This window comes from Coregonus lavaretus, assembly GCF_964263955.1.
Source record: "Coregonus lavaretus genome assembly, chromosome: 16".
Classification (NCBI taxonomy): domain Eukaryota; kingdom Metazoa; phylum Chordata; class Actinopteri; order Salmoniformes; family Salmonidae; genus Coregonus; species Coregonus lavaretus.
This window is the reverse complement of record NC_140003.1, coordinates 30,812,270-30,832,060: the sequence shown is the minus strand read 5'-3', so window position 1 is coordinate 30,832,060 and position 19,791 is coordinate 30,812,270. Positions and strand designations below refer to the sequence as shown.

Here is a 19,791-nt window from a genome sequence, read left to right as displayed (position 1 = left end):
TTCATTCAGATATAGGATGTGTTATTTTAGTGTTCCCTTTATTTTTTTGAGCAGTGTATATATCTTGATCGATCAATTATTATTATTTTTTAATCTTTGAGCTTTGTTGTACAATTTAAAGGTCAAATACACTGCATTTAAAACAGTCAGCAATAATCCTAATGAATTCAGAGCTTATGAAATTATACCTAGGCTGAATATATGCCTTCCACAACAGTAAGACCTACAAAAAAAGTTTTTTTTTTTTTTTTTTTTTTTATACAATGATCACTGATCTGGATTTCAGGTCTGTCTATAAAAATGCCCTTTTTTGTTACAAATTTAACCAGAACCATGCATAATGCACATTCACTAATAATGTAGCAGGCATAAACAATCTCTCAATACAAGCCCACGTGCTCGAGAGTAGCCAGCTAATATTTATATTTCAAGTTTAGCCAGCTTGGATCTAGGTATAATTTCACAAGCTCTGAATTCAGATAACAAGGCAAAACAGTTGAATTTTTATGAACACAACCTTCTTAACTTCTCCAACTGTTTGAACAGCATGCTAGCCTGTCCACTTTGGTCAGATGTTGAAATCAAGTAGCCTACCTTATCAGAATGAGAACGTGTTGGCAATTCCTTTATATAATTGTTTTATGCATATTGCACATTTATAAAACAGACTAAACAGCTAGTATAACAATCTTTATTTGACTAAAATGCTGCTAGCGATACGTGGTACTGTAATGCGTGCGCGACAAACTGAGCATTAACTTTCCAGAATGAATGTTCATTGGTACATCCGTTTTAGTAGTGTCTGCTCTTCTCGAAATTTGAGGAGTTGAAATAATAATAATAATAATATGCCATTTAGCAGACGCTTTTATCCAAAGCGACTTAGTCATGCGTGCATACATTTTTGTGTATGGGTGGTCCCGGGGATCGAACCCACTATCTTGGCGTTACAAGCGCCGTGCTCTACCAGCTGAGCTACAGAGGACCACAAACATAAACTGGGTATGGTTCGAAAGGTTAATTTCTCTGGTGTAAATGGGAAGGTGCACAGCACAGAAGGAGCGAACGAGACGAGACCAAAAAGACAACATTAGAACACGCGGACATAAATGCTCATAAAAACAAAAAATACAAAAAACCTAGATTCTGCTATACAGGCATTTGAAATATTGCGCAAAAACATACATTTGAATTAATTAGTTATCGCCTAACCCTACTTTGAGCCCGGGAAACACCAGCAAGGTGACTGTTTGATTGATTGATTGATTGATTGATTTGAGAATGAGTAACCATGACAAAACCACACCCTGGCCTCAGTCTGCCTTTGAATGTATGGAACACAAAGCCTTAAACCTAGTCATGGCCTATAGATGTAATGTATGCCTATTTATGGTCATGATGTAGTGTTGATTTAGATTAGGCTGAGTGAGGATAGGCCCTGTGGCTCTGGGTTGAACGAGTCTACAGGCTTAGGGACTAAACAAAGGAAGAGTGAGCAAGAGGGTGTGTGCATGTGTGGGGTGACTCACAGGTGGCAGGGGTATCTATACTATGTGGGAATTTATTAAGAAGTGATTTTCTGTGGTGTAACTGTGTGTAGCCTACACACAGAACTACCATTATTTGTTTTGCTCTACCCTCCCCTTTTAGCCTAGTCACTGGTCCTGTCCTGCCCTAACCTTAACCTTGCCTAACACAAAACCCCTCATACATCAACACCTACACACTATTTGCCTGTGTATTATACACACATATTTACTGTAAACCTATGGGCAATTCCGTAGCAACGGAATTACGCTGAAACTCCGATTTTTCACTTTAAAATGTATACCAAACAAAAACCATTGATTTCAAAGTTTAACAAACCATACAACTCTATGCACAAGGAATACTTTTAACAATTTTCGCTGAACATTTTACAAAAACACATTTACATGAAGAACTGTGCAGATATACATTTTGATAACAGAATGAAACAAATTTTACCGTAATTTTTCCAGTAAATGTGTTTTTGTGAAATTTTCAGTAGAAATTGTTGAAAGTAGTCCTTGTTCATAGAGTTGTATGATTTGTTAGACTTTGAAATCAATGGTTTTTGTTTGGCATACCTTTTTAATGTGAAAAGTCTGAGTCTGCATAATTCCGTTGTTCAGAAGTGACTCATGGCACGGTCGCACAATTGTAGAACCGTGTGTGTGTGTACTATATGTTAATCTGTTTGTCTCCCTCTCTTTTTTCCATGTTCTCTCCTGACCTGCCCTTTCGCTAACCATCTGCAGGTAAGAGTTATCTTTCTCTGCCATTACATAAAATTGTGAAGTGTGTTAGAAATGTTAACTTAAGACTTCACTTTGACCACTTGACAGCAGTTTGGCAGGGTTGACCAGTAATGGCATCAGGTGGTGGACCCCAAATGGCCCCAGGCCCTATGTTTACCAGTCAGCCCTGTGCTTTTACTTACTACTGCAGGCCTCTGGCTAAAGCATTCTAACTGTCCTGCAGGGATGTAATGTTGTAAAAGGGGCTGTCCTTTCAACTCTCAGTAAGAGTCACAGCCGACCGGTTCAAACCGGCCGCTACCACCCACGCACCACAGCTACTCTTTCTCTCGCTCCATCACTCTGGCTTTCTCTTAATTTGTTATTCTCTCTTTCTCTTTCCCGCTGACCTCTGCTTTCTCAATATCATAATATAAACACACTCTCAAATGCTCACAGCAACTCCATTGGCCTCAACAGTAGTAGATAGGCTATAGGTTGTATCTGTGAGTGTGTTACAACCCAGGACATAGGACTCAGGCCAGTGTCTTTTGAGTTAACTAGCATATAAATACCTTTTGTGATTTCCTGTGAAAAGTAGCATACCGGGAGATGGACTCTCTCTCTCACTGTGTTGGTGGTCCATAAATACACACTCAGGGTATATATACCAGTCCATGAATGGAGCTGCAGCCACTGAGCCGTGTGTGTGTATGTAGGATCAAGCACTGCTTATGTTAGCCCTCTGTTGTCACTGCCTTTGGCCTGACGCAGTCTCTAGTTAGTCCACTCGCTTCTTCCTCTCTCTCTGGACATCTAATAAGATGCAGCGCACACACGGAGGAAGGACGGAAGGAATGGGTCAGATCCTATAGTTCTACAGGCCAGGGTTTAAGCTGGACAGCCTCCCAGAATGAACTGCAGAGTACAGATCAACAAAGCTCATGTGTTGATCAACTCATCTCTTTAAGTCAATACCAGATTCAGAGCAGGAGAGATGATAGTGGTCTGTAGTACACACAGACCTTTTCTAGCTAGCATCAGTCATCCAATTTACTGAAAGGGCTATTCAAGTGTTAATCTAGTTGGTGTTTAAGTGATAGTGTACCAGTTTTCACTCTTCCACCTGCTCTTTAGGTTTTCTACAGGTCCAGTTTCACACACAGTGAACACTGGTGGATTTGAGAAGGAGCAGTGACTACTCTAATGGGTGCATCATATAATGTGGAAATGATGTAATTTCTCCTATATTCTGGCCTGACAGACAGACCTATGGGGACTGGGTATTGGAGCATGTAATCAGGAGCTTCAGTAGGCTCGTTCAGGGAGCTAAGCACTATTATTATATAGACCTTTTCAACTGTCAAAACAATAGCACGTTCTATATGCACGCGCAACCAAGAGGTTCCCCAGTAAACATCCGGTGCTGCAGCGCTCCATAATTGCTAGCTAGCTAGTTATTTCTTGATCCAACCAAAAAACTGAACGAACGAGTTATATACACACATTGACTTGTTGCTATCAGATCTACTAAACAAAATCATCAAACAATGTTTATTTCCTGTTTTATCTGTTTGCTCTGGTGGTGTTGTCTACATTTGGCTAGCACAGCAAATATCCTCGTTAGCCAGCTAGATAGATGAATTTCTCTCACGACAGCCAACAATATAACTAATTGTTTACATCAAAAGTTGGCTAGCAGCAGTACTATCAACCTTTCTCCCCCCTCACCAATCTGTCTCTCCTAGCTCTTAATTTGCTTCCTCCAAAACGCAACTATATTTTACCCAGGTGTATTGCCCACTTAGTTTCAATTAACAAACATACTGTAGTTTTTATTAACTGCTAGCTTGTGCTAGGCATGTATTATCAACCTCATGTTACGAGACCTAGCTAATTGTGGTGATAATTGTGAACTGCATATTAATTAAACATAACATGAAGCAAACAAATTGCAACTTTATTTCAAGCAACATGTATTTTGAAATTAAATCAAATTAACCTTAACATATTCCTTTCTGCACACCCTCATGATAGTGATATTTGCTAATAATGTCTCTCCTGTGCATGTCATCCTTAAGGCCTACCTTCATTACAAGGGTGGGGCTTGCACTAATCCGTTTCATGACTGCATGTACAGTAGCTATAGAAGTCTGGTATCCTTCAACATGGTTAGCCTCATTAATTGTCTAATGAAAAAGAAAAACCCACACACTGATCTTGCTAGTATCAGCCTTTTCTTTTCTTTCAAGTTATTAGCAAATTATTCCCACACACAAGTGCTCAGATGTGCAAGTGCTTTTCCTATTTCTAATTGTATCATTTAAAATGGAGAAAACATCTCAACAAAATGTAAACAATGTTTGAGGATTTGTTAATCCTGTTTCAGTATAGAAATGACAAGCCACATGTACAAGTGCATTGGACATGCCCACGAGACCAATACTAATCCCATTATATGTCTGCATTGGGCATGCATGCCATAAATAATCTCACATTCACTGTAACCAAGAGGGTAGAGCAAGGATAGTGGAAGCAAGAGAAAAATATCCTGGAGAGTGACTACAATGAAGGGTCACTTTTACATGGGCTGCAAAGTAGCCATGTAATGTATGAGTTCCATCCCTGTATGGTTGGCCGGGACACAAACCCTAATCAAATTACACTTGTAGCTAGCATGCCAACCACTGGAGAGTGTAGCAGAATGAAGCAAATCGGCTCAAAATTGCAGGAAGAGATCCTCCTGCAGCAGAGATGCTTACGGTATTAAAATATGCTGTAGATACATTCATGATAGACAGGAGGAGACACTACTTCAAGTTTCAGGGGGTATCACATCAGTGGCTACTAGAACTCACCTGCAGCTTACCTCTGTGTGCAGTCACACCCCTTTCACCACCTCCTACGCCACCGACAGTATAACTCAGCCACCGACTGTGTGATCTGAGTCAATGTAGCAGAATGAAATACCCAATGTATTATGTGGGTGCTAGATTGACTCAGTTCATACAGTCTGCTCTGCTGGCTACTGAGGTTGAAGCAGAGAAGGAGGTCAGTGATCATAGCAGAGGGCTGAGTGTATAGTACATGTGAGCTAGTTGACAGGCGAGTGCTAGGCTCTTTCTCAATTCATCCTTCCTCGATTCCTCTCCTCGCCTCATTGGAGAAGAAGAGTAGAAGGAAGGGACCTTGTACCTTCTCCATCAATACAGTTGCGATACAATACAGGTGAGGAGATAGGATGCGAGTAATCAAGGAAAGACAAAGTGAGACAACCCTAGGAGCCAGCGTGTGGTGATGTCACCCTCCCTGAGACCTAAAGTACTGTTATCCTAGCCCAACCAAGGCCATTGTTTTGGTAGGATAATGGACGCTGCTTTGTGGGTATGAAGTGCTGTTGTGGACAGGGGTTGCATTCTAGGTCAGCCATACAGGGATTGTCACACCCACACCAATGATCAAGGACATCAGCTGCAAATCTGTGCAATATCACCAGACAAAATGAAAGTGAATGACAACCGAGTAAAACAGACACACGGAATGTTCAATGACTAAAAAATACACTATACTTAAATCAAAGAATCAACACTTTATTTAATATCATACAAAGAATGCCTGTGTAAATGGTTAGTGGGTTTAGACATTCATCTTACTCCAAAACAAGAGATAATTGAATAGTTAAATTATTATTTTCTAATACAAATAATAAGCAGAATGTCAGGGTTGGGCTGGAACAGAAACATGTGCACCAAGTAGCCAGTTTGGCCATGCATGTTCTAGGTCTATGCATTGTTACTTTTAACAGTATTTTTGTAGTCTTACAGCCAATTCTAACAGTAAACCAATAGCATATAAACCCATTGGAGATATACCCACTCCAGGACTTGGGACTTTCTTTGGGACCTTTATCCGCAGACAGGGTTTAGCAGCTTTCACAGGTCTCTGTATCTGAGGTTAGGAAACATAGAAATTAGACTAGGACTTGCTTCATTATTCTCAAGCGATATAACATTTTTATATTTTGTTGCCATTGTGTTTTTATATTGTCATAGTTCTCTCTTATGGACTGGAAGTGTGTTCATTAGATAGCTAGTTTAGCTACTTGCTAGGTAGCTAGCAATGTTGTTTTTAGCAGATCATGCTAACGTTTGCATCATTAAAAAAAACGAATATTGGATGGCTGTCTATCCTATTTATATCTAGCTAGCTGACGTTACCTAGAATAGATGGTTAACTTGATAAAAAAGCGTACCTGTGTGCTGCACATCATCCTGGCGCCGCCACCTCCTGCTGCTAAAGTTACTATCCATGCAGGCAATGCAGCCCCCTGCGATGCTTCTTTGGGAAATCTATTAACTTTAATTTTCAAAAATAGATTTGTCCTCGGACATGAGTACCATCCCACCCACGCATACTATGGTCAAAACCTTGAGAAAACAACTAGACTAAGTTACCTAATTTAGCTAGCTAGCTGTTTGCAACCGCGACATAACAGCTGTTGTTTACAAACGCACCGGAAGTGTTTGGGGTTCCACGGTTCACTTCCGCTGCTCTTCAAACAGCTGTTAAAAAGGTCTATAACATGGACCACCGCTTATTACACTATGTGCTGATTGTATTAGTCCCTTAGTTAAACCACTTTATGTAACGTCCTCGTCCAATAATGTGCAGATGGATACATATTATTAGGCTATACTGTAGCATTTCAGAGAAGCGGTGAGGAAAAGCCATATTGAGACCCTCTGGCTCAGAAAATGTTTGAGGCTCCGTTAGGTGTGTATGTGTGTTTGTGGCTCTTGGTAGTAGCCTATCTGTGTTTTCTCTGTGTGTACATGAGTATAGAGCCTGATAGAGTGAATGATGAGGGGGTTATATCACTGAGCCCCAGTAGTTAATGTGTCTCTGTGGGAGGGCATGGATGGGCAGGGCTGGGTGATAAGCTGGCAGTGGGCAGCAGCTATGTCCTCTCTATACCCTCTACCCTCCTCTACTATCAGTTATCTGCTGTGTCATGGAGCTGTATGTTGGAAAGCTATTTGGCTGTGTCCTTCTCTCCCTCCCCTTCTCTCTCTCCATCCAAACCGGATTGTAGGACAGAGCAGGGCAATTCCACGGTAACGGAATTACGCTTTGATTCATTTTATTCACTTTAAAATGTATGCCAAACAAAACATTGATTTAGAAGTTTAACAAACCATACAAATCTATGCACAAGGACTACGTTTAACAATCTCCAATGAAAAATGTACAAAAACGAATTTAGTGTAAGAACTGTACAGATGCAAACTTTGGTAACGGAATTACGGTAAAATCTCCCTCAGGTATTTTATGCGACCACATTTTCCAAAAACTCTTAAATATCTACTCCAAATTAAGATTCAAAGATGTCTGCAGAAAGAATGGGATGTCAGCTATGACATGCCACCTTGAGTTTGAAGAAATCTCTTTTGGTTATTGAACTAGAGCAAGTGAAGTGGATTTACACCTGGTACAGTAACGGATTACATCATGGATCCCTGATCTCTACTACACAGAAATGCATAATTATGGATATGAATGTCATTCTCCTCATGTTTCACAAGTTTGGACATCACAGCAGAACACAGTAGACTACAGTGCAGTACAATACAGCACAGAATAGCAAAGCAGAGTAGGGTAGAGTTCAGTGCAGTGCAGTAGAGTACAGTACAATATACTATACTCTACTGTACTATACTCTACTTTTCTGTACAGTATTGCACTATATTTTGCTGTACTATTGTACTGTACTCTACTGTGCTCTACTCACTGTACTGTAATGTACTGTGCTATCAAACTTGTGAAACATACTTCTATGATGGGTACAGATTTGGTCCAATCCGGTTCGTCTGTGGACGTTAACATCAAGGCCAGGGTGGAGTGACCAAATTTCAACTACTTTTCAACGTCCATGGACGTCCTGTGTCGGTCGGTGCTCAGTGGGTGAGGATGCTGGTTACAGTAAATGGAAAGAGAGGGGGCTCATGGGTAGGTGTCAGTAGGAGCTGGGAGAGGTGACATTAACTATAGAGTGAGAGGGAGGGAGGGGTTGTCCAATCTCTGACTGTTTTTAACTCTCTTGGTTTGACAACCAGACAACAGAAATACAAAGAAAACCGTTATGAGCTGAACATAACAGTATGCCAGTGGAAGGGAGGACATTAGCAGGTGACCCAACTGTGGTTTGTGACTATTATGATTTCCCATTGTAGCCAATTCAGTTGCAGTAATTCCGTAACAGATTTTTGGGTAATGGTAACGGAATTACGAGTTTTAATCACGTAATAATTCATGAACAAAATTGATATCAGTAAAATCACTGTAATTGGTAGGTCTCATCATGAGGGAGAGAAATTAGAAAATATTTTGAAGATATGTGGTTTTTTGGTAACAGAATTACAAGGCACAAGGCAATATTTCTTAAACTTAAAGAAGGCAATCAATTTAACTAAATATAAGTGTTGATATTACGTCAACATTATTGTGTTTTGATGCATTTCTGATACCTGTTAAGACTTTTTCTGGTAGTTGTTTTCTAAAACCCCTTTTCCATCTGTTTATCCAGAAATCAAAGCCTTTACTTATGCCTCATTTTTCAGATGGAAAATGGTTAAAAAATGTATATGCCTAAATTTATCCAAAATCTATACTCTTAGCTTTCATTTGACACCCAATTTTATATGCTTCTATGAACTTCACATGTTGGTGCTCATGGGTCGTTTTCGTTGGAAATGCCCATCAGTCATCAGCCTGACCAGACAGATGGACAGATGAAGAGGGGGAAGGGGGAGAGGGTGGGCAGGAGGAGTTTGTTGAGCCGTAAATCTGGTAGTGTAGTAAGTGTTATTTTGGGGGATCTCCATTAGCTGTTGTGATAGCAGCAGCTACTCATCCTGGGGTCCACACAAAACATGAAACATGACATAATACAGAACATTAATAGACCAGAACGGCTCAAGGATAGAACTACATAAAGATGAAATCCCCTAGTTAGGACAGAGAGAGGCTATATTGTGGAGAATAGGGATTAGAATGGGGATGTTCTATTTGAAGAGGTTAGAGATAAATACTAAAACATTCTGTATGGAGGGATTTGGCCTTGCTTTTCTGAAATATCACACAGAGTTCTGACTACGCTCTGTGTACTTCACACTATATTCTCTCTTGTGTATGTGAGTGGGGGATGGGTTGTGTGTTTTATTGCAGTATTTGTGTTCTGAAGTCTCCTTGCCGATGCCAGGTAAAAGCTGCTCAGTAGAACATGAGCTGCACAGGAGTACACAGCACATCACACAAACATGCACACACGCACACAAATGCATCCACAGACACGCATGCATGAACACACTGACCTCCTCTAACAGAGCAACAGTCCACAAGAACACAATGTCCCCAACTTATAGTACACTTGACACGTGTGTGTCAGCTGCTCTAGTTCCGAAGAATCTTTGGGAAAAGCACAAACACATAATCTCACACACATAGCCTGTCCAATGCATTTAAAAGCAGGTGGCTAGTTTACACTCTACATGAACTGTACACATCTGCCCTCAGCTTAACCCTTCTGTCATCGGTGGCAGTATGAATGTAAGGGAATATGGCTGCGTTCACACAGGCAGCCCAATTCTGATATTTTTTCACATCAAATCTTTTCACATCAGATCTTTTTCATAGCTGATCTGGTTGGCCAAAATACCAATTAGAATTGGGCTTCCTGTCTAAACGCAGCCTAATTGTGTGAGAGCGCTTGTATGTGGTGCATTTGGCATTGTTGATTACTGACAGTCTGTTCATTTAGATAGCTAGTTTATACTGACAGTATATATTGATGAGGACCTGTACTAGGTTACTTCACATGTATGATTATTTTTTTTAATGCATTTTTATCTAGACTTATCAGCTCTAATTTCCCAGAAAATAAAAACAATTGGTATGTAATAGATTATGGATTATGATCTATTATCTGGTTCAAACCAGCAGGTAGTGTGAAGCCCTGGTCTGGAGTTACAATCACAAACAACCCATCTGCCCGTCTGTGTTTATGTCTTGTGTGTGTGTGTGTCCTGAGGTTAATAGTGTGGAAGGGCCAACCAATCCTGTTTTGATTAAGCTATCACGCAGGGTGGTCCATATAATGCACTATATAACATGTGACTGACCCTAACACTTGATGAGTGTGCAGTATTATACATCCAGCTCAGCTTAGCCCTCCCAATCCCCTCAGCTGCTGCAGTGGAAGTAATGTTCTGGTTTGACTAGCCGTCTGGAGCTAGAACATCATGTTCTAGGCCAATATATAGATCCCCCTCCTCTCTTTTTTCTTTCCCGCTCCTCCTCTTCCCTCTATCGTCATCGCCCCCTCTTTCTCTCCCATCGCCCCAAATCGGACAGCTCTGCCATTGTCTCTGTGGATAAGCCCCAGTTCACACCGCACATACACACACACACAAACATTGAAGTGGCCTAGCCGTGTTGGTGATTGCGTGTGGAGGGGAGCAGCATTTGGTTCTAGGCTATAGTAAAGGCCTCTTACATCACCCCTCGTGTCACTTCTCATCAACAGCCCAGTGGCACCACACAAAGACTGACTGGAGGGACACTACTGTTACAGATGCAGGCACGACTGACTGTCTCTGTCCCTCTCTTCCTGTCTGTCCCCCTCTCTCTGTTTCTCTGTCCCTCTCTCCCTTTCTGTCCCCCTCTCTCTGTTTCTCTGTCCCTCTCTCTGTCTCCTTTCTCTGTCTCTGACTTCTCTGTCTTCCCTCTCTCTGTTGCCCCTCCTCTCTCTTCATGGTTCATGTAAGAATCACCAGCTTTTCCGCCCCAGGTCTTTCTCGTTGAGCGCTGTGTTCAACAGGTCTTTGAGCAGTGCATCGTGTGTGTTTGTTTTCTGAGTGTTAGTCCTGCTAATACCAGGTTTCACGCCACATTAGTCATACCTGCTGCCCTTGTTTTTCTTACAAACACCTATGTAATGACCGGGATCAGCACGCACTTTCAATCAGACACCTCTCCAGTGATCTCTATCAGACCATACATGCGCATAGCAGAGCACCTATGTGATAACTCAGCTTAGTAGACCTGTACTGATCTTAGTAATGTTTGGGAATACTTGTTGAATGGTGGGCTGTAAAGCTCCATCTGAACTTATCAAGACGTATTGGATCCAGTTGACCACATGATGTTTAGTGATGGGGGGAAAAAACTATACAGGAACATATCACAATATTATTTTGGACGATATTATATCAAAACTTGACTCCATACTTGTTTATTTTACTAGGTAGCGTTATCTAGCGCTAGTAGGGTGTACCTGCGTCATAACTCTGGTATTTTTCATCATATAGCTTGTTCCCCATCTTCTTTTTAAATAGTGAGCCAACATGTTTTCAGCACTTTTATTTCCGTGACTGATCAACTCATTTTATCATGCTCTCTCGTCTCTCTGCAGCAAACATATAGTGAGCAATATGTTCGGACATCAAATCTCAGTAAAATTGAAGTATCAAATCGCAATACATATAGAATCATGAGAATCGCAATACATATCATATCGGCACCTAAGTATCGTGATAATACCGTATCGTGAGGTCCCTGGCAATTCCTATCTCTCGCTCTCTGAGACAGAGCAACGTGCTGAGGCAGTGTATCTGGTTCATTCTCCCCTGGTGAGAGCTGGAGAGAGCAGGACTCAGCTCTGTTGTTTGACCTGCTGCTGTCAGCCCAAATGTTCAAATGGAACCTCTCACCCTCTCCCTTTCTACCTCTCTCACGCCACCACGTAATGCCAACATGGCTACTCATCATTTTGCCACAGTGAATTACTCTATCCATAGTTGTCCTATCCAGGCCTGAAACTTCCGGTATAGTCTGCATTTTTGGGCTATGGAAATGAGAGCCTAGATATCCCATTGGTGATATGACCGTACTCTGTATAAACTGGGGGATATTCTTAAAATGGCGTCTCATTCTTAAAATAGACCTACATGGAATCACCATCAGACAGTGAATGTTACGACTTGCTATTTATAAACTGGTGGTTACGTAAGAAGTAGGCTACACATTCATAAACATTGGGCACACACACACACACATATATGGTAGGGATTAGACTGAAAGGACAGGGGCAGCATCTTTAACACGCTGTTTCCAAAATCCCAAATTTCCCAAAATAATACAATATGACTGGATCAATCCCCTCAGGGTTAATTTGGGGGGGGGGGGTCTGTCCTAAACACAGAGAGGGCTCCAAATGTACCCCACCCTGGAGGGAGGGAGACCCAGGACTCACCGGAAAGGAGAGAGAGAGAGAGAGAGAGAGAGGGAGAAGAGGAGGAGAAGCGGTGCTCATCAGGGCAGAAGCTAATCTGTGTTGATGCTTTATGTAAGACTAGGTCACATGACCTCGCAGTGCTGTGATGTCACGGCTGCCCTACACTTGTTTTTGCTCAATCAGTCGCTAGTTCTCCTGCCTTGGCGATCCATGCAGAGGATAGAGAGACACACACACACACTCCAACTGACACACGCAGCCCTGGCTTGTCCCCTCATCTCTACCAATGCTCTCCACACTCCGGTGGGACTCAGAGAAGAGAAAAAGAAAGGGAGCGAGGGACTAGAAAATAGGAATATCTGATTCTATTGAAGGAGAGTGAACGGACAGCCCGATGAGAGAGCGGGTGGTCCGGGTGCAAGGCCAGGACGAGATGGCCATGAAGCTGTTGTTCTGGGAACTGGAGCAGCACCTCAAGAGGTAAACTAAGACTTAAACTGGAGATAAACAAACAATACCGACCTAGTCCTCCCTTAGTGGAGCTAGTCTACTGTTGACAATACCGACCTAGTCCTCCCTTACTGGAGCTAGTCTACTGTTGACAATGCCTAGTCCTCCCTTAGTGGAGCTAGTCTACTGTTGACAATACCGACCTATTCCACCCTTACTGAAGCTAGTCTACTGATGACAATACCGACCTAGTCCTCCCTTACTGGAGCTAGTCTACTGTTGACAATGCCTAGTCCTCCCTTAGTGGAGCTAGTCTACTGTTGACAATACCGACCTAGTCCTCCCTTAGTGGAGCTAGTCTACTGTTGACAATTCCGACCTAGTCCTCCCTTACTGGAGCTAGTCTACTGTTGACAATACCAAGCTAGTCCCCCCTTAGTGGAGCTAGTCTACTGTTGACAATACCGACCTAGTCCTCCCCTACCATGTCTGCTAACAACAGGGTTAGTGTCTTAATACTGTAGCTGAAGAGGTATAGGCTCTGTCTGCTCTTACTGTACAGGAGTCTGGAAACAAACCAAGGAAGGGACGGACTAAGCTGCATTGTCTCTTTCTTTTGGCTTGGTCAGACTAATGATTGGTCTGACGATTGGTGTTAAGTGTAGAGATGGGCATTTGAAAAGATTTCAGAATTTGAATAATAATTTTTTTTTCAGGATATCCAGATAGTCTAAATAAATGTTTTAAAGAAAAACTTTATTTTAAAAAGTCAATGGAGACCTGATCATGTGACTCGAGAGAGCGCTGGTGCGCTGCGCTCTGCTTGTTTTAGCAGAAGGGTGGGGGAGGAGCAAGAGAGGAGCAGGGGCCGGTGTGTGTGACAGTTTGTGTCTGGCTGTGTGTGGCGCGGAGGAAGAGAGCGAAAGTAGCCAAACAAACTCGTGCTAGTTAGACACACTTGTTGATGCCATAGGTAATCTATCATACCATCTGGTAGTGCCTGTCTTGACTGCATCAAATCATTGTAAAGAAGCTAGCTAGCTACAGTAGCCAGCTAGCTAGCTAAAGTAGCAAGCATAGCCGCGGGAAGTAGTTTGGGGGTGGGGGTGCAACTTTTTTCACAGGGGGACAGGTGCTGGAGAAACTTTTTGCCAACGCTGCAGACTGCTATATCGGTCCGCTATTAAAGGACTATAAAATCCCAGTGCACTATTGTGGAATAAAATATATCAATATTGTTTGATTTTCAGGGTCAGCACCCCTACTTCCAGCAGCTATGGTAGCCAGGCTGATTGAGGCTATTTTGTTGGCCTAAATGTGTCAACATGTTTGAGGTGTTTGCAGCTTCATACGCTATTCTCGTTGAGCAGTGGCAACATACTCTCTCTGTCCATCTCCATTGTAATCTACTGGGAAACCAAAATGTTCCAAAACTGGAGATTTAACCCAAAAATAGTCTAAGCCAGGGGGGTTTACTACTAAGCTATATGGAATTGTTTTAAGAAGGTCATACCAAGGATCATTTTGCTATTTGATTTTGAATTGTAAGACCCCTTGAAGTATAATTTTGGCCTTACTGCTATTAGCCCATATAAATGCATTGATTAACAGATCCACTACAATGGATAGTCCCCCCCCCCCCCCCCCCAAAAAAAAATTAATGAAAGGAAGTTTGTTCTGAAGTGTCTATCCTATATCTGAGAGATATAAGAAAGATCAGAAAACATATATTTTTCAAACATTTATTTAACCCCTTATTTTTGTCAATAAACAGTCTCCTCCATATATACTTCATTACGTTTTTCGACTGGGGCGTCCAAGAGGCCTGTGGGCGTCCAAGAGCAAAACGTGTTTGTGAGAGTCTCACCTTTACACAGAGGGGTCTTATTAGTGTCTAGCCCAAACTGTTCGGACGCTACAGACAGAAGTTGGCAGATCGGCCCAAGACTCTTGTGGGGGTTGTAGAGCCAAACCGTACAGACGATTTTGTGAGAAGAGATGTCTCATGGTCTGACAAACACTGCTCTAGCTCTGTCACCTTTCACCGCAGATGCGGAAGTGTTACATAGGCGATTCTTTATTATTATGCTAATTAGATTTCCGCGCGGGCATCGACCTTAGGGTAGTTAAACGATGATGGAGAATCCTTCTGGTTTATCGACACTACCACTCGCCATAATACAGAACTAGTTCCTGGCTGCATATCACAAAAGGACAGTTTGAAATGCGCCAATTAAGATTTGAATTGTGATTACAACATGCAAATAGGCTCTTTCTTTTTTAACGGAATAGGGTCAATAATAATTTTAGCTCAGATTTACTCGAGGCATACAAAATCAGTGTAGGTAAGGCCTATAGGCCTAGTAATATAATAATAATAATAATAATAATAATAATAATACAAAAATGTATTCATTCGGGTTCACAGTGCAGACCGAACCCAAAGTCCCCATACCATTCGGTACGAATACATGTACCATTACACCCCTACAAGTAATCGAATATTGACGCCTGTTTGGATATTCGAATAACCATCCCTAGTTACGCGTTTCATTTTAATCTTGGTAGGTGATTAGTTTAGAGCATAGACATTGAATTGGAATGTGCATTTCAGTATTTAAAAATGGACTGTACAATAGTGTTGTCTGTCATGGGGAAAAAATCATTATGAATGATACTTAGTAAAGATATTATGTAGTGTAAGGGTTAATTGTTTGTGTTGTTTATTACAGAAAAACATTTTATTTTTAGTTTGTCTCATTTTGTTATCAAATTTAACCAGGGCAGATACTGTATGTAAACTTTTTTGTGTTGATAGTTGTGTGACTGTTCAGTTGTTTTAATAGCTGCATGGTTTAGGGCAGGGGTTCTAGGGCTGTCCCAGACCAACAAAAAAAACGACAATCTTGGTTGACCGAAAGTTGCCTGTTCTTTCGACCAATCGTTTGGTCTAAATTTTTAAACATGTTTTTAATGAAATCAACTATATGCATTGAGCTTGTCTGATGCTTAAAGCTTACGGTTTTATGAAATAAGACAAATGCCTCGAGGGTGCCAGAGATCTAGAAAACCAGAAGAAAAAATAAATTAACCTGACCCAACTATTCTCGTCCCGATCCTGCTGGCTTTTGCAGATTCTGCCATTACTCTCCTGAAGTTGCCGGTAATAGGCTACACGAGGAGTCTGCAACCTTTCTCATGTGGAATGCCATTTTATCTTACCATTTCTACCGATCTGCCTGCCAGTTATGGTTTTCATATGCACATTTTCGTGAAAGTTTCATTTAATTTATAATAGTCTTCATATCTCAAAATCATTGTCATGTGGTTAATCAAAATGATATCCATTGCCAATTATGTAAAAATAGCCTACATAATGCCAACAAATAAAAACATTGCAGCCTGCAGGTAGAAAATATTCTGATAAAATAAATATCCTATAAATAACATTGGCTACACATGGCCTGTCTGCAACAAACTTGAAACATTGTATCAACTATTAACTTGGGTCTGGGCCCTCAGCGCCAGTGAGCTCGGGACAGACACAGCTGTAGGCTATTTGCGCAAGGGATAAGAAGCAGCGCTTGACTTGGGCAGGAGCTCACCGGAGCCGACTACCGGCACCTCAAGTTTTGTACTGCTTGAGCTCCTGTTCCTCTTTTTATAGAAATTAGCTCAAAACTATTGTGGAGCTCCTGCACCTAAATATAAACAGTACCAGCACCCAAAATGAGTACCGGAACCTATTTCAGTCCAAGTCAAGCACTGATTAGATGTAATCAGGTATGCCTATTTTATGACATTTCCACTGGGTCCGAGCATCACATTTTTCCCTTTCACGCTGATTGGTTATTGAAAGGGAGAGCGCTGAAAATATTTTTCGAATACATTGATAAACTATTGTAATTCTCAATGGATGTAAAAACAGACTTCGTTTGCTTCCTGTTTGAGGTGAAGAAAACATTACTTTGAGAAGCTCCACAGGTGGTGGTGCATTAAGCCAATCAGAAATACTATCAGATCCCCAAATGAGCACATTTATATGCCTACATTTGCGCGCAGGCCAGGTAGCCTATAGGCCTACTTCTATACGTGCGCGTCCTTACTCAACATTGACAGGAGCACTCCAAACAAAAGACAAAGACTAAATTGACAAAACTCGTAAATGGAATGAAATAAACCTAAACTTGTTTCTCACAAGTGGCGAAAGTATTCACCCCCATTGGCATTTTTCCTATTTTGTTGCCTTACAACCTGGAATTCAAATTGATTTACACAACATGCCTACCACTTTGAAGATGCAGAATATTTTTCTTGTGAAACAAACAAGAAATAAGACAAAAAAACAGAACTTGAGCGTGCATAACTATTCACCCCCCCAAAGTCAATACTTTGTAGAGCCACCTTTTGTACCAATTACAGTTGCAAGTCTCTTGGGGTATGTCTCTACAGGGAGGGGGGAAAAGTATTTGATCCCCTGCTGATTTTGTACGTTTGCCCACTGACAAAGAAATTATCAGTCTATAATTTTAATGGTAGGTTTATTTGAACAGTGAGAGACAGAATAACAACAAAAAAATCCAGATAAACGCATGTCAAAAATGTTATAAATTGATTTGCATTTTAATGAGGGAAATAAGTATTTGACCCCCTCTCAATCAGAAAGATTTCTGGCTCCCAGGTGTCTTTTATACAGGTAACGAGCTGAGATTAGGAGCACACTCTTAAAGGGAGTGCTCCTAATCTCAGTTTGTTACCTGTATAAAAGACACCTGTCCACAGAAGCAATCAATCAATCAGATTCCAAACTCTCCACCATGGCCAAGACCAAAGAGCTCTCCAATGATGTCAGGGACAAGATTGTAGACCTACACAAGGCTGGAATGGGCTACAAGACCATCGCCAAGCAGCTTGGTGAGAAGGTGACAACAGTTGGTGCGATTATTCGCAAATGGAAGAAACACCAAATAACTGTCAATCTCCCTCAGCCTGGGGCTCCATGCAAGATCTCACCTCGTGGAGTTGCAATGATCATGAGAACGGTGAGGAATCAGCCCAGAACTACACTGGAGGATCGTGTCAATGATCTCAAGGCAGCTGGGACCATGGTCACCAAGAAAACAGTTGGTAACACACTACGCCGTGAAGGGCTGAAATCCTGCAGTGCCCGCAAGATCCCCCTGCTCAAGAAAGCACATATACAGTGGGGAGAACAAGTATTTGATACACTGCCGATTTTGAAAATCACATTGTATGATTTTTAAGTAATTAATTTGCATTTTATTGCATGACATAAGTATTTGATCACCTACCAACCAGTAAGAATTCCGGCTCTCACAGACCTGTTAGTTTTTCTTTAAGAAGCCCTCCTGTTCTCCACTCATTACCTGTATTAACTGCACCTGTTTGAACTCGTTACCTGTATAAAAGACACTTGTCCACACACTCAATCAAACAGACTCCATCCTCTCCACAATGGCCAAGACCAGAGAGCTGTGTAAGGACATCAGGGATAAAATTGTAGACCTGCACAAGGCTGGGATGGGCTACAGGACAATAGACAAGCAGCTTGGTGAGAAGGCAACAACTGTTGGCGCAATTATTAGAAAATGGAAGAAGTTCAAGATGACGGTCAAACACCCTCGGTCTGGGGCTCCATGCAAGATCTCACCTCGTGGGGCATCAATGATCATGAGGAAGGTGAGGGATCAGCCCAGAACTACACGGCAGGACCTGGTCAATGACCTGAAGAGAGCTGGGTCCACAGTCTCAAAGAAAACCATTAGTAACACACTACGCCGTCATGGATTAAAATCCTGCAGCGCACGCAAGGTCCCCCTGCTCAAGCCAGCGCATGTCCAGGCCCGTCTGAAGTTTGCCAATGACCATCTGGATGATCCAGAGGAGGAATGGGAGAAGGTCATGTGGTCTGATGAGACAAAAATATAGCTTTTTGGTCTAAACTCCACTCGCCGTGTTTGGAGGAAGAAGAAGGATGAGTACAACCCCAAGAACACCATCCCAACCGTGAAGCATGGAGGTGGAAACATCATTCTTTGGGGATGCTTTTCTGCAAAGGGGACAGGACGACTGCACCGTATTGAGGGGAGGATGGATGGGGCCATGTATCGCAAGATCTTGGCCAACAACCTCCTTCCCTCAGTAAGAGAATTGAAGATGGGTTGTGGCTGGGTCTTCCAGCATGACAATGACCCAAAACACACAGCCAGGGCAACAAAGGAGTGGCTCCGTAAGAAGCATCTCAAGGTCCTGGAGTGGCCTAGCCAGTCTCCAGACCTGAACCCAATAGAAAATATTTGGAGGGAGCTGAAAGTCCGTATTGCCCAGCGACAGCCCCGAAACCTGGAGGATCTGGAGAAGGTCTGTATGGAGGAGTGGGCCAAAATCCCTGCTGCAGTGTGTGCAAACCTGGTCAAGACCTACAGAAAACATATGATCTCTGTAATTGCAAACAAAGGTTTCTGTACCAAATATTAAGTTCTGCTTTTCTGATGTATCAAATACTTATGTCATGCAATAAAATGCAAATTCATTACTTAAAAATCATACAATGTGATTTTCTGGATTTTTTATTTAGATTCCGTCTCACAGTTGAAGTGTACTCATGATAAAAATTACAGACCTCTACATGCTTTGTAAGTAGGAAACACTGCCGATTTTGCAGGTTATCAAATACTTGTTCTCCCCACTGTATGTATATATATATTATATATATGTGTATATATATATATATATATATATATATATATATATATATATATATATATATAT

General features: G+C 41.7%; 1 protein-coding gene across 2 annotated transcripts in view; it reads left to right on the top strand.

The window, feature by feature from the left end:
- The window catches only part of LOC311143326 (TSC22 domain family protein 1-like), an 82,441-nt gene that overhangs the window by 47,715 nt on the left and 14,935 nt on the right, over positions 1 to 19,791 (top strand). The gene's annotated exons all lie outside the window — the stretch shown is intronic.